The 12,539-nt window shown below is 42.1% G+C and overlaps 1 protein-coding gene and 1 pseudogene across 3 annotated transcripts in view; both read left to right on the forward strand.

The window, feature by feature from the left end:
* The window catches only part of LOC144269650 (protocadherin gamma-A11-like), a 347,802-nt gene that overhangs the window by 259,671 nt on the left and 75,592 nt on the right, over nt 1–12,539 (forward strand). The gene's annotated exons all lie outside the window — the stretch shown is intronic.
* On the forward strand, nt 9,036–11,510 carry LOC144269127 (protocadherin gamma-B5 pseudogene; annotated as a pseudogene).

The raw sequence follows: 12,539 nt of genomic DNA on the forward strand, positions 1-12,539 counted from the left end.
AGTGGGAACGTCTATGTGAATGGCAGGATAGACCGGGAGGAGTTATGCGGGACATCTCAACTCTGCCTCATAAATTTTGAAATTGTGCTGGAAAATCCTTTGAATGTTTTCCACATAAATGTCGCGATCCAGGACATTAACGATAATGCCCCGCTTTTCCTAAAAGACAGCATCGATCTACAAATCAGTGAATCCAGTTTGCCAGGGGCTCGATTTCTCCTTGAATATGCTGAAGATCTTGACGTTGGGATGAACTCTCTACAGAGTTACCAGTTGAGCCCCAATCACTATTTTATCCTGGAAGTCAAAGAGAGCCAGGATGGAAATAAATATGCAGATTTAGTGCTGCAAAAATCACTGGATCGGGAAAGCCAGCGCAACCTTCACTTGATCCTCACGGCTGTGGATGGGGGTGAGCCGCAGAGAGTTGGGACGGCCCAGATATGGATTAATGTCACCGACGCCAATGACAACCCCCCCATCTTCTCTCAGGAGCTCTACAAAGTCAGCCTGAGGGAAAATGCACCGACGGGCTCCTTAGTGCTTCAGGTTAAAGCCAACGACAACGATGAAGGTTCAAATGCTCAGATCAGCTACATTATTAGCAAGGTATCAGAAAAGACCCTTCAGAAATTCAGCCTGGACTCAGAAAATGGAGAAATCACAATAAAGGAGCCCTTGGACTTTGAAGAGACACGTGACTATACCATGGCAGTAGAAGCAAAGGATGGAGGCGGACTAGTGACACACTGCAAAGTGGAAATAGAAGTTATTGATGAGAACGACAATGCCCCCGAAGTGACATTCACATCTGTGTCCAATCCTGTCCCAGAAGATTCAGTACCTGGGACAGTGATAGCTCTGATCAGTGTTAATGATCTAGATTTTGGAGATAATGGAAAGGTCTCATGCCATTTCCTGGATGATTTTCCGTTTACTATTGTGTCGTCTTCTAATAATTACTACAAGCTCCTCACAGACAGCACCCTGGACAGAGAAAGGACCCCGGAGTACAATATCACAATCACGGCCACAGACAAAGGCTCTCCCCCACTCTCCACCCAGAAAACCATCCTGTTGCAGATCTCGGATATCAATGACAACGCCCCTGTCTTTGAGAAACCTTCCTACACCGCCTATATGCCAGAGAACAATCCCTCGGGGGCCTCTATTTTCAGTGTAAAAGCCTCAGACCGGGATCTGGACCGGAACGCCCAAGTCACTTACTCCATCCTGAGCAGCAACCTCGAAGAGGTGCCTCTCTCCTCCTACATCTCCATTAACTCCCAGACCGGAGCGATCTATGCGCACAGCTCCCTCGACTACGAGCAATTCCGAGAGTTTGAGCTGCAAGTGAAGGCCCAAGACGGCGGGTCCCCGCCTCTCAGCAGCAATGTCACCGTCAGGGTGTTTATTGTGGATCAGAATGATAACGCCCCTCGCATCCTGTACCCTTCTCTCGGAGCCGATGGCTCCGCCTTGTTCGAGATGGTGCCTCGCTCGTCCGAGGCAGGTTATCTGGTGACTAAGGTGGTGGCGGTGGATGCTGACTCGGGACACAATGCCTGGCTCTCCTACCATCTGCTCCAGGCCACGGACCCGTCGCTCTTCAGCATGGGGCTGCAGAGCGGGGAGATCCGGACAGCCCGCGCCTTTGCGGACAGAGATGCTGTGAAGCACAGGCTGGTCACCCTGGTGAAGGACAACGGGCAGCCGCCTCTGTCCGCCACAGTGACTCTCAGCCTGGTGTTTGCCGAGAACTTCCAAGAGGCTCTTCCGGAAATGAGCGACCAATCGAGTGACTCGGCATCTCAGTCTGATTTACAATTCTACTTGGTGTTTGCTTTAGCCCTGATCTCATTTTTGTTCCTCTTGACAGTGACACTGACCATTGTGATGAAATTGAGAACGTCAAGGAAACCTAAATTACTTCAGTGTTTTGGTCCTGACCCTTATTCCAAGACCGGCTCTATGTTCCCACCCAACTATGAAGATGGGTCTTTGCCTTATTCCTACCAGCTGTGTTTGTCCTCAGACGCCAGGAAGAATGATTTCACTTTCCTGAAACCAAATGTCCAGGTAGCAGATAATATTCTGTGCGGTGAAAGCTCAGGAACGGTATTTATGGGCAACGGATCTAGTAGTTTACATGCTGAAACGCAGACTGCTGCGGAGGTGAGCTGGTGAACTTATAATTTCATATTCATCTTTGTTTGAAGATTTTAAAGTAACTCTTTTAATCTTTAAGAAGTGTAGGAGGTCGTTGTGGAATTGAACCGTAGTCGTTTTTAGACTGTTCCATGGCGCACACAATTGGCATCTCTGAAACACTAATGAAGTTGTTTCCACAATACTCCTGCCTTTTAGAGTAGCTTCATTTTACCCATTTTACTGGGGAGGAGCTGAGGCACAATGGCAACTTTAAGATAAAGGTGTAAAAAGAAACGATTAAACTGCTTCTCTTGCAGCAGTCTTTTCTAAGAGTTCGATAGGAACCTGATAGGTTAATAGAAAATGAGTACTTGTGGCACCTTAGATACTAACCAATTTATTTGAGCATAAGCTTTCCTGAGCTACAGCTCACTTCATCCGATGCATACTGTGGAAAATACAGAAAATGTTCTTATACATACAAACCATGAAAAAATGGGTGTTTACCACTACAAAAGGTTTTCTCTCCCCCCACCCCACTCTCCTGCTGGTAATAGCTTATCTAAAGTGATCACTCTCCTTACAATGTGTATGATAATCAAGGTGGGCCATTTCCAGCACAAATCCAGGGTTTAACAAGAAGTCTGGGGGGAAGGGGGTAGGAAAAAACAAGGGGAAATAGGTTACCTTGCATAATGACTTAGCCACTCCCAGTCTCTATTCAAACCTAAGTTAATTGTATCCAATTTGCAAATGAATTCCAATTCAACAGTCTCTTGCTGGAGTCTGGTTTTGAAGTTTTTCTGTTGTAATATAGCAACTTTCATGTCTTAGTTATATATATATATTATATATATTAGTTAGTATAGACACAAACATATAAATATTCTATTGGTCCACGGATGACCCACCCCTTACATGTCCCTTATGTAACATGATTTTGTGGTGTGATATAAAAGTTTTATTGGCATAAGTTTGTGATGGCTGAATTACTCAACAGTGGCAAAGATATTAGAGCGTTATGCGGGTCATTCAAAGGAAGTTATGACAAAATCGTTACAACACCTCTTCCTGTAGTCTGTCTATGTTCATATCTTACAAGGGGGACATTTGTTTTACAAGTAATGTACAGAGTTTTAAAACATTTTAATTGGACCTGTTTTCTTTGTAACTGCTCCTTCAAGTTAGGTTTCCTTAGTTATCATGAGTCCAACTGTTCAGTAGGGGTGTAAAGCCAGATACTTTAACATTTAAATGATGCATTTAAAAAGTCTTTGTATATAAAAGTGAATGTATAATTGTTAAGCTGTCTGGGGTGGCTCAAAAGCCCAAGTACCAATCACAGGACAGGCTGTTAAGATGCAGGGCACAAACTTCTAACTGGTTGTGAGTTCTATATTTAGATTTCACCAACCAAATAGCAAGTGTAAACTACTCAAGCATTATTATAGTTTGAACATGGAGTCATAGACAGTCCCCTGGGGTACTCTGGTCTGTCTTGCCACCTAGGTAAGCTTACCTCTCTGATAGATAGTCCCTTATCCCAAAAATCATAGTCGCCTATCCCAAAAATCATAACAATATTCAAGTTACTCCCAGTCCCAAAGGACCAATCACTTACCCCAGGTCAATGGCACATTGGATCCTTACAATGCAGACAGCACTTGTAGCCAGGTCTATAGTAAATTAACTAATGATTTATTAAATAGATTTATTAAATTTTATTAAGAAAAAGAAATTAGAGTGTTATTTACAAGATTAAAGCAGATAAACGTGCACTGACAAATGAGTTACAGTCTTAGGTTTCATAAGGTGATAGAAGCTGCTCTAATATGGAAGCTCTATATATCCTTTAGGGCTAACCTTGGCTATGCAGCTGTGGATCCCTTGCTTATTCTTAGAAATCTTGCCCTCCCAAAGTCCAAGCTGCAAAGAGATTCAGTTTCTTCTTGTCAGAGGTCTCCATGCCCTTCCCCCAGAGTTCAAACTGATGGGACATGCACATGCATGTCTGCTCTTAATGCCTGTGAGGGAGGACCAACGAATCAACAAAGTCTTTTGTCCTCTGATGTTCCACAGTGGTTTGTCTGATGTCTATAGGCCTTCTTTGTTGAGAAGGAGCTAACATCTCCTGTGGTAAACTAGTATTTCACACTTGCTTCTCTTCTGACTGGGGGAGTTTACAGTTTCAGAACAAGCACTTTTACAGTTACAGAGCAAATGCTTAAACATTACTTTATAATATGGGGTAGAGAGATTATAAGTGAGATTAATGTATGCAGCAATTTACAAGCATTTCATAAAGTCTAAACACTAAACACATTTTTATAAATCTAATAATACCTGTTTTAACAATACTAATACACAGATGAGCCAGACTTGTTTCCAGCTATGCATTTATCAGTGTTCAGTTGAGGTCTACTGGCCGTGGCATGGTTTTTAAAAAACAGTTTTTCTACACTTTCCCAAAATAGAAGCATGTACTGGATACCACTGGAATGCTATAACTCCTTTTCAACAGCAACAGACAGTGCTCCTATTTCTAGCCTGCAAAAAGTGGACTCTTCCTATTCTCACTGTCTATTGACTACTATGGGCCCAAGGGCCAGTGTTTTTATTGTATTTTATTTCTTTAATTTTTATGTGAGGAAGGTCATATACCACTTTGGAGGGGAAAGGGAAACATGAACTTGTCTGGTTGGTAGTCTTAAAATAGTGATTTAGTTTTAGCTTCTCGAATATTTACAATGTTAGATGTTTTTGCCATGGAATAGGTATATTACTGGTCAGAGTGTTCAAAAGTATACAACAAGCTGTAGTATTATGTGATTTTATTCACTATATGTCTCAGCAATTGATTACGTTTACGTTACGAGTATGCGTGTGTGTCCCATATGTGTGATTTGATATTTTAAATGTTTGCATTATTGGAATATATATTCCCCTTGAAGCAGCATTCTTCTAGTAGCAATTCCAATAGCTCTCCATTGTTCTAGATATTATAAAACTTTGTTTGAAGACCACCAGACTCATAAATATATAGAGTAAAAATTATTTTATCACCTAATAGATAAAGCCAACCCATAGATAGCACTCCTGAGTCCTTTATTTATATTTAATCCACAGTGCAAGAATGGAGTTAAACAACAAAAATGAACAAATCAAATAATAAAAAAATGTGAAATAGTACATCTACTGACATAGAAGTCAGGTATAAGTTTACTACAAAGATATAAGCATTTAGCAATTGCACAATGCATCATCAGAATGAAATGCCCAGAGGATAGTTGGATTTGAGAAACATGTATCTCATATATATATAGATAACTCTGGACCAAGCTATTTGTAATTCATAGTCAAGTAAACAAAATAAACAAAATTAAACCACTAAAACTTTATAAGTAACAATCAGTCCTACAAACACAAATTTTATTCCTTGGGAATACTTCAGATTTATGTACATAATTATGAGAAAACAACATATTTATAATGTGAACTCTCAAATGAAAGTACTTGTCAAAAACTCCAGCGTGAAGGTTCGGCAGTTATTGGTTGAGACTCTGAGCACCGCTGTTCACCAATCAGGGAGAGAAACGTGATGAAAGATCCAACCAGCCCAGCCTGGCATTTAGGCAGCACAGAACACAGAGCTCAGATTCACACTCACCCAGTGTTGTGCCAGGGTTTGCCAGGACTGAGCCCCTGAACCTCTGGGCTTGATAGGTCAGTTATGAAAGTAAAAAGATTGCTTGAGCCCCAGCACCCCTTTTACTACAAATGAAGCATTGCACTCAAGGGATCTGGACTGAACAGTAAGGAACTATATTCTAGGAATGAATTTAGCTTTGCTTTAACTATCAACATTACTGGTAACGTTCTGCCAAAGACAGAATTAAAACACAGTCATTCAGTGGAGGAGAATCAGGAGCTCCACATCCACACTGGCAGGGGGAACTGTGAGCACCTACCTCAGGGCAGACTGTCACAAGCAGGGCAGACACCCCCAAACTGGTGATGTGTTCTATAATTAGATTTCACCAAGCCAGTAACAAATGTGAACTCCTGGATAGGGTGACTAGACAGCAAATGTGAAAAATCAGGATAGAGAGTGGGGTGTGATAGGAGCCTATATAAGAAAAAGACCCCAAAATCGGGACTGTCCCTATAAAATCAGGACATCTGGTCACCCTACTCCTGGATCACAATGCCAGTTTTACCATGGAGTCACAGACAGTCCCCTCAGACTCTCCAGTCTATCTTGCCACCCCCACAAACTGGACTTTGTGATAGAAGGTCACTTAAACCAAAAATCACACTACATGAGGTTGCTCCCAGTTCCAGGAGACCAGTCACTTACTTCTCATTAATTGGTATTTTAGATTTTACACCAAAGACAGTGCTAGTAGCCAATTCTATAGTAAACTAATGAAAGGTTTATTAGCTAAGAAAAGGAAATAAGAGTTACTGAGCTGTTAAAGCAGGTAAAATATATCTGTGGGTGAGTCACTGTTTGGAACTCCAAATGGTGACAGTGATGTACTAAGCTGCCAGTTTCCCAAAAGTCTTTTCAATGTTCCCAAATTCTCTCTGGGGATCTCTGCTTTGCATCTGGTACACTTCCCTCAAAGAGTCGAAACAGTCCAGAGATGAAAGATCTTTCCTTGAATCCATACTTTTTGCTTCTTCTCACAGAAAACAAGTTGACAGTGTTACTAGTGTGGGCTTTTCCTTTGATGAGGGAGAGTGAGGAATGCATTTTGCATCTTTGACCTCTGATCCTCACACACAATGATGACTTGCTTTGAAATTAGCAGGTTTTTTGTTAAATTTCTTCATTTGCATTTCACAAGGCTTCTTGCTTGTTTGATGGTTCATTTGATAGGTTATTTAGTTACAGGAGTATCCACAATGTAATGTTTGCTACTGCACTCAGATACATATAAAAGAAAACAATGCAAGTAACGTCCCACTAGTTTTCAAGTAGTTTAAACTCCAAATACACCCTTATACATTTAGCAATTACATTGATCTATACTGGTACACAAGTGAATTCGCCAGGGGCTCTGGCATAAGCTGGCACCTGGTCTGCCAGCGTCACACTAGACAACTGAACATTTGGTCGATAGATACATCTAAGTCCATTATTGTTCCATAGAAAGGAGATCTCCTAATTCCCTTTTACCAATTCTTATGAAATATACGTTTGTTGCAAACCTGGTAGTTTATTTAATCAGCGAGACTGGAGAGTTTAATTGCCTGAAATATTACAAACAAGTGGAAATTCGTGTATATTTTTGGAAACATCGACTTCTAAGGACTATACATTTTTAGTGCAAAGTAAAATGAATATTTTATAACAGGTCTCTACAATATTATTCTGCAACCCAGTTTATTTCAGTCCAAAAAGGGGTTTTGTAAACTTTCATGACTGAAAGGCATAGACATTGAAAATTCATAAACATTACATTAGGCTATGTAAATACATATTTATGATGAAGGACAGTTTCGACATCATTTTAGGTTTCCTACAATAGTAATTTTCTTTTGTCCTAAATTTGAGCCTTGACAGATTGATAAATATGTGTGACAGATTATACTAATGTGTTTTTCATGGAATTGTTAGCATTAGAAATTAGATTCTAAAACATTTTAGTAACGTTTAGCTAAGACAAATTATATGTTTCCATAGTATATGTATTAATAGTGATCAAATGGCTAGTTTAAATTCATTCCGTCTAGTAGGCATGTAGTTGTAGCTAGATTTACCTCACATTGGTGTAGGAATATTTGACAGACTTACTCTAGCTTTACATCGTAAGAAAACTTTTGAATACAGAGGTTTAAGGGAAATGTTTTTGCCTTTTCTGAGATGCCCTATATTTTGTATACCTGAGAGAGCTTCTGGGAATTTTTTTTTTACTCCGTTCTTTAGTGAGGTTCTATGGGGGAATATGGCCAACTGTATAATTACAGTAAAGTGTAGGAGAATAGAAACTTTTCGTAGTTATTTTAGAAACACTCTCTTCTGAGGAGATAGATTACTTTGAAAGAAAAAGACAAACTAAAGGCTCTAAAAGTAATTACTGAAATGGTTCCATTCAAAAGTTTAGACAGCAGTTTAGAACCCACAATGGCTCGTGTCATTCTAACTTTCGATTGCTTTTTGTCAAACTTGAAAGAACTATCCTTATCTGGATCTCAGGCATGTGTGTGTTCGCAGGGGATATGATTATTTAAACGAAGTCATTGTAAATGCTGAAAAGTTCTTTTACCTATTTATGACATATGTGTGCGCGCACGCGCACACACATATATACATACTAACAACGTGAAAGAAAAGTCAAGAAAGTATAAGGCTTACAATATTCACAGACTGATAGGTGCACAAAAATACACAAAAAGCATGTCGAGTTGACATCTACATTTCTATACAAAGATACATTTTTGTACTTGATAATGGTTTCATTCTCTTCTATACAATTACAATATAACTTTTAGCTATACAGAATAATCCACAATAGTCACTACAGCTGTGCCGGCGCCTTGATAAGATCGCTGCTGTTGCAGTTCTCCGGCTGAGACTCAGAGTGCCGCTGTTGGCCAATGCGGAGCCTGGGCTGGAGCCGGAGATCCACCGGAGCCTCCTGCAGTGCGATTGCTCCGTCACGCAGCGCAGATCAGAGAGAAAGCAGAGCAGAGAGACTCCACACAGTCTGTGCGGAGAAAAATAAACACCCCTTCACAGCGCTCTGAACAGTTAAACAATCCGGACTCCAATTACTCTTACTTACCAGGGATTATATCAGCTTGATGGGGTTTTTCATTACCTGATCTGATTAAAAAAGAAGACGAGAGACAGCAAGAAGAGGGCAAAGGTGACAGGAATGAGGATGGATACGAGGAACAGAGAGCCGGACCTGGTCGTCAGACAACAGGTACTATTGTTTGCATTCTTATTCTCTTTGTTCTGCCGGGGGGTCTCGGAGCAGATTCTTTATTCGATTCCGGAGGAAATGGCCAAAGGTTCCCTCGTGGGGAATCTCGCCAAGGATTTGGGGCTGAGTGTGAGAGAACTGCCCAACCGGAAGCTCCGTGTCAGTTCGGAAAAGCAATACTTCTCTGTGAATGGAGAAAGTGGCAACGTCTATGTGAATGACAGGATAGACCGGGAGGAGATTTGCGGGACATCTCAACTCTGCATCATAAATTTCGAAACTGTGCTGGAAAATCCCTTGAACATTTTCCACATAAATGTCGCGATCCAGGACATTAACGATAATGCCCCGCGTTTCTTAAAAGATAATATCAAATTAGAGATGAGTGAATCTACTTTACCAGGTGCCCGCTTCCTCCTGGGAAATGCTGAAGACCTTGACGTTGGGGTGAATTCTCTGCAGAGTTACCAGCTGAGCCCCAATCAGGATTTCATCCTGGAAGTCAAAGAGAGCCGGGATGGCAATAAATATGCAGATTTAGTGCTGCAGAAACCCCTGGACCGGGAAAGCCAGCGCAGCCTTCACTTGATCCTCACGGCTGTGGATGGGGGAGAGCCGCAGAGAACTGGGACCGCCCAGCTATGGATTAATGTCGCCGACGCCAATGACAACCCCCCCATCTTCACTCAAGAGCTCTACAAAGTCAGCCTGAGGGAAAATGCACCGACGGGCTCCTTAGTGCTTCAGGTTAGAGCCACCGACAACGATGAAGGTTCGTATGCTCAGATTAGCTACGTCTTCAGCCACATTCCAGAAAAGGCCCGTCAGAAATTCAGTCTGGACCCAGAAACCGGGGAAATCACCCTAAAGGAGCCCTTGGACTTTGAGGAGACACGTGACTACACCCTGGTAGTAGAAGCAAAGGATGGAGGCGGACTAGTGACACACTGCAAAGTGGAGATCAAGGTTCTTGATGAGAACGACAATGCCCCCGAGGTAACACTCGCATCCCTGGCCAGCTCCATCCCCGAAGACTCAGTGCCCGGGACAGTGATAGCCCTGATCAAAGTTCGAGACCGAGACGATGGAGAAAACAGAAAGGCCTCCTGTCGTTTACAAGAAGATTTACCCTTTAAAATTATATCCTCTTCCAATAATTACTACAAGCTTCTTACAGACAGCACCCTGGACAGAGAAAGGACCCCAAAGTACAATATCACAATCACCGCCACAGACAAAGGCTCTCCCCCACTCTCCACCCAGAAAACCATCCTGTTGCAGATCTCGGATATCAATGACAACGCGCCTGTCTTTCAGAAACCTTCCTACACCGCCTACGTGCCAGAGAACAATCCCTCGGGAGCATCTATTTTCAGTGTAAAAGCCTCAGACCGGGATCTGGACCGGAACGCCCGAGTCACTTACTCCTTCCTGAGTAGCAACCTAGAAGAGGTGCCTCTCGCCTCCTACATCTCCATTAACTCCCAGACCGGAGCGATCTATGCGCAGCGCTCCTTTGACTACGAGCAATTCCGAGAGTTTGAGATGCAAGTGAAGGCCCAAGACGGCGGGTCCCCGCCTCTCAGCAGTAATGTCACCGTCAGGGTGTTTATTGTGGATCAGAATGATAACGCCCCTCGCATCCTGTACCCTTCTCTCGGAGCCGATGGCTCCGCCTTGTTCGAGATGGTGCCTCACTCGGCCGAGGCAGGTTATCTGGTGACTAAGGTGGTGGCGGTGGATGCTGACTCGGGACACAATGCTTGGCTCTCCTACCATCTGCTCCAGGCCACGGACCCGTCGCTCTTCAGCATGGGGCTGCAGAGCGGGGAGATCCGGACAGCCCGCGCCTTTGCGGACAGAGATGCTGTGAAGCACAGGCTGGTCACCCTGGTGAAGGACAGCGGGCAGCCGCCTCTGTCCGCCACAGTGACTCTCAACCTGGTGTTTGCCGAGAACTTCCAAGAGGCTTTTCCGGAAATGAGCGACCAATCGGGTGACTCGGAATCTCAGTCTGGCTTTACTGTTATTTTGGTGGTAGCTCTAGCTTTGATCTCATTTTTGTTCCTCTTGACAGTGACACTGGCCATTGTGATGAAATTGAGAACGTCAAGGAAACCTAAATTACTTCAGTGTTTTGGTCCTGACCCTTATTCCAAGACAGGCTCTATGTTCCCGCCAAACTATGAAGATGGGACTTTACCTTATTCCTACCAGCTGTGTTTGTCCTCAGACACCCGAAAGAATGAATTCACTTTCGCGCAGCCTATTGTGCAGAGGAACGAGAATATTCTGTGCAGTGACAGCTCAGGGGCGGTATTTATGTGCGATGACTCTAGCAACTTAAAAGCTGAGACAGAGACTTTTGTGGAGGTGAGATTCTGTTTTCATGCATTCTATATTTTCCTGTTCAACTTTGAATGAATAATTGTAAATGAAGACCAGACGTCTTCTAGTATAGGAACACATTGTGAAATAGGTGTTTGGGGGGGGTTGTTTTGGTTTGGGTATGTTTGTTTGTTTTGAAGGCTTCTACCTATAGTGCCTCATGTGGTATCTAGGCGTATCACAAACATGTATGAATTTGTACTCATGACATTCCTGCTACCTAGAGTAAGGTTACCCCCATTTTACAGATGATGAATTTAAGTAAAAGTAGACCTCCTGTTGATCACAAAAGAAGTCTGAAACAGAGTTCGGAATCAAACTCAAGACTCCTAAATCCCAATCCGCTGTTTTAATTACAAGATATTTTTCTTTCTTTTAAGAGTGAACATCCTTCCTCTAAGGTGCCACAAGTACTCCTTTTCTCATTCAAAACATTTCCTTAGAATAACTTTATTCTCAATAAATATCTAGATACCTGAAGTAAAAGATATATTTTCTAATAGTACAGAACAAATGTTTCAATTCATTTTAATGCATAATTTTTTAAAAAATAACCACTCTACATACTGCTTATTTTGCAGAAGTCTTCTTTGATTAGTGTTCTACAATATCTTGGACAGATGATATAGTCATAAATATATAAAGATACCCTTTTTACTCCTCCAGTACCCCTGGAGGACTCTCTTTTATGTCGCTTGTATAGCCTGGTTTTCAGGTGTGATATAAAAGCTTTCAATTATGCGGATTTGTGATGGCTTCATTGCTCACCTGTGGCAAAGCCATGAGTGAATCTTGCAGCTCCTCCCAGACGAGTAATGATAAATCTCTTTTGCCCTACTGTCCTATATTCCGTACATGGGCATACATCCCGCAGAGAGAGACTGTTTTTCAAATGTTTTGGAAAGTCTGAAAAAGGTAATTGTGCCCTTTCCCCCTATACCTATACCTATCAGGCCAGGTTGCTTTAATTCCCATTATTCCAAATGCTCTGGGATAATAGGGAGCCATCGAGTTTCTTAAAATGTGCTTTATAATTCTTGATATACAGAAATATATAATATTTTA

Source organism: Eretmochelys imbricata, chromosome 8 (genome assembly GCF_965152235.1).
Source record: "Eretmochelys imbricata isolate rEreImb1 chromosome 8, rEreImb1.hap1, whole genome shotgun sequence".
Taxonomy (NCBI): Eukaryota; Metazoa; Chordata; order Testudines; family Cheloniidae; genus Eretmochelys; species Eretmochelys imbricata.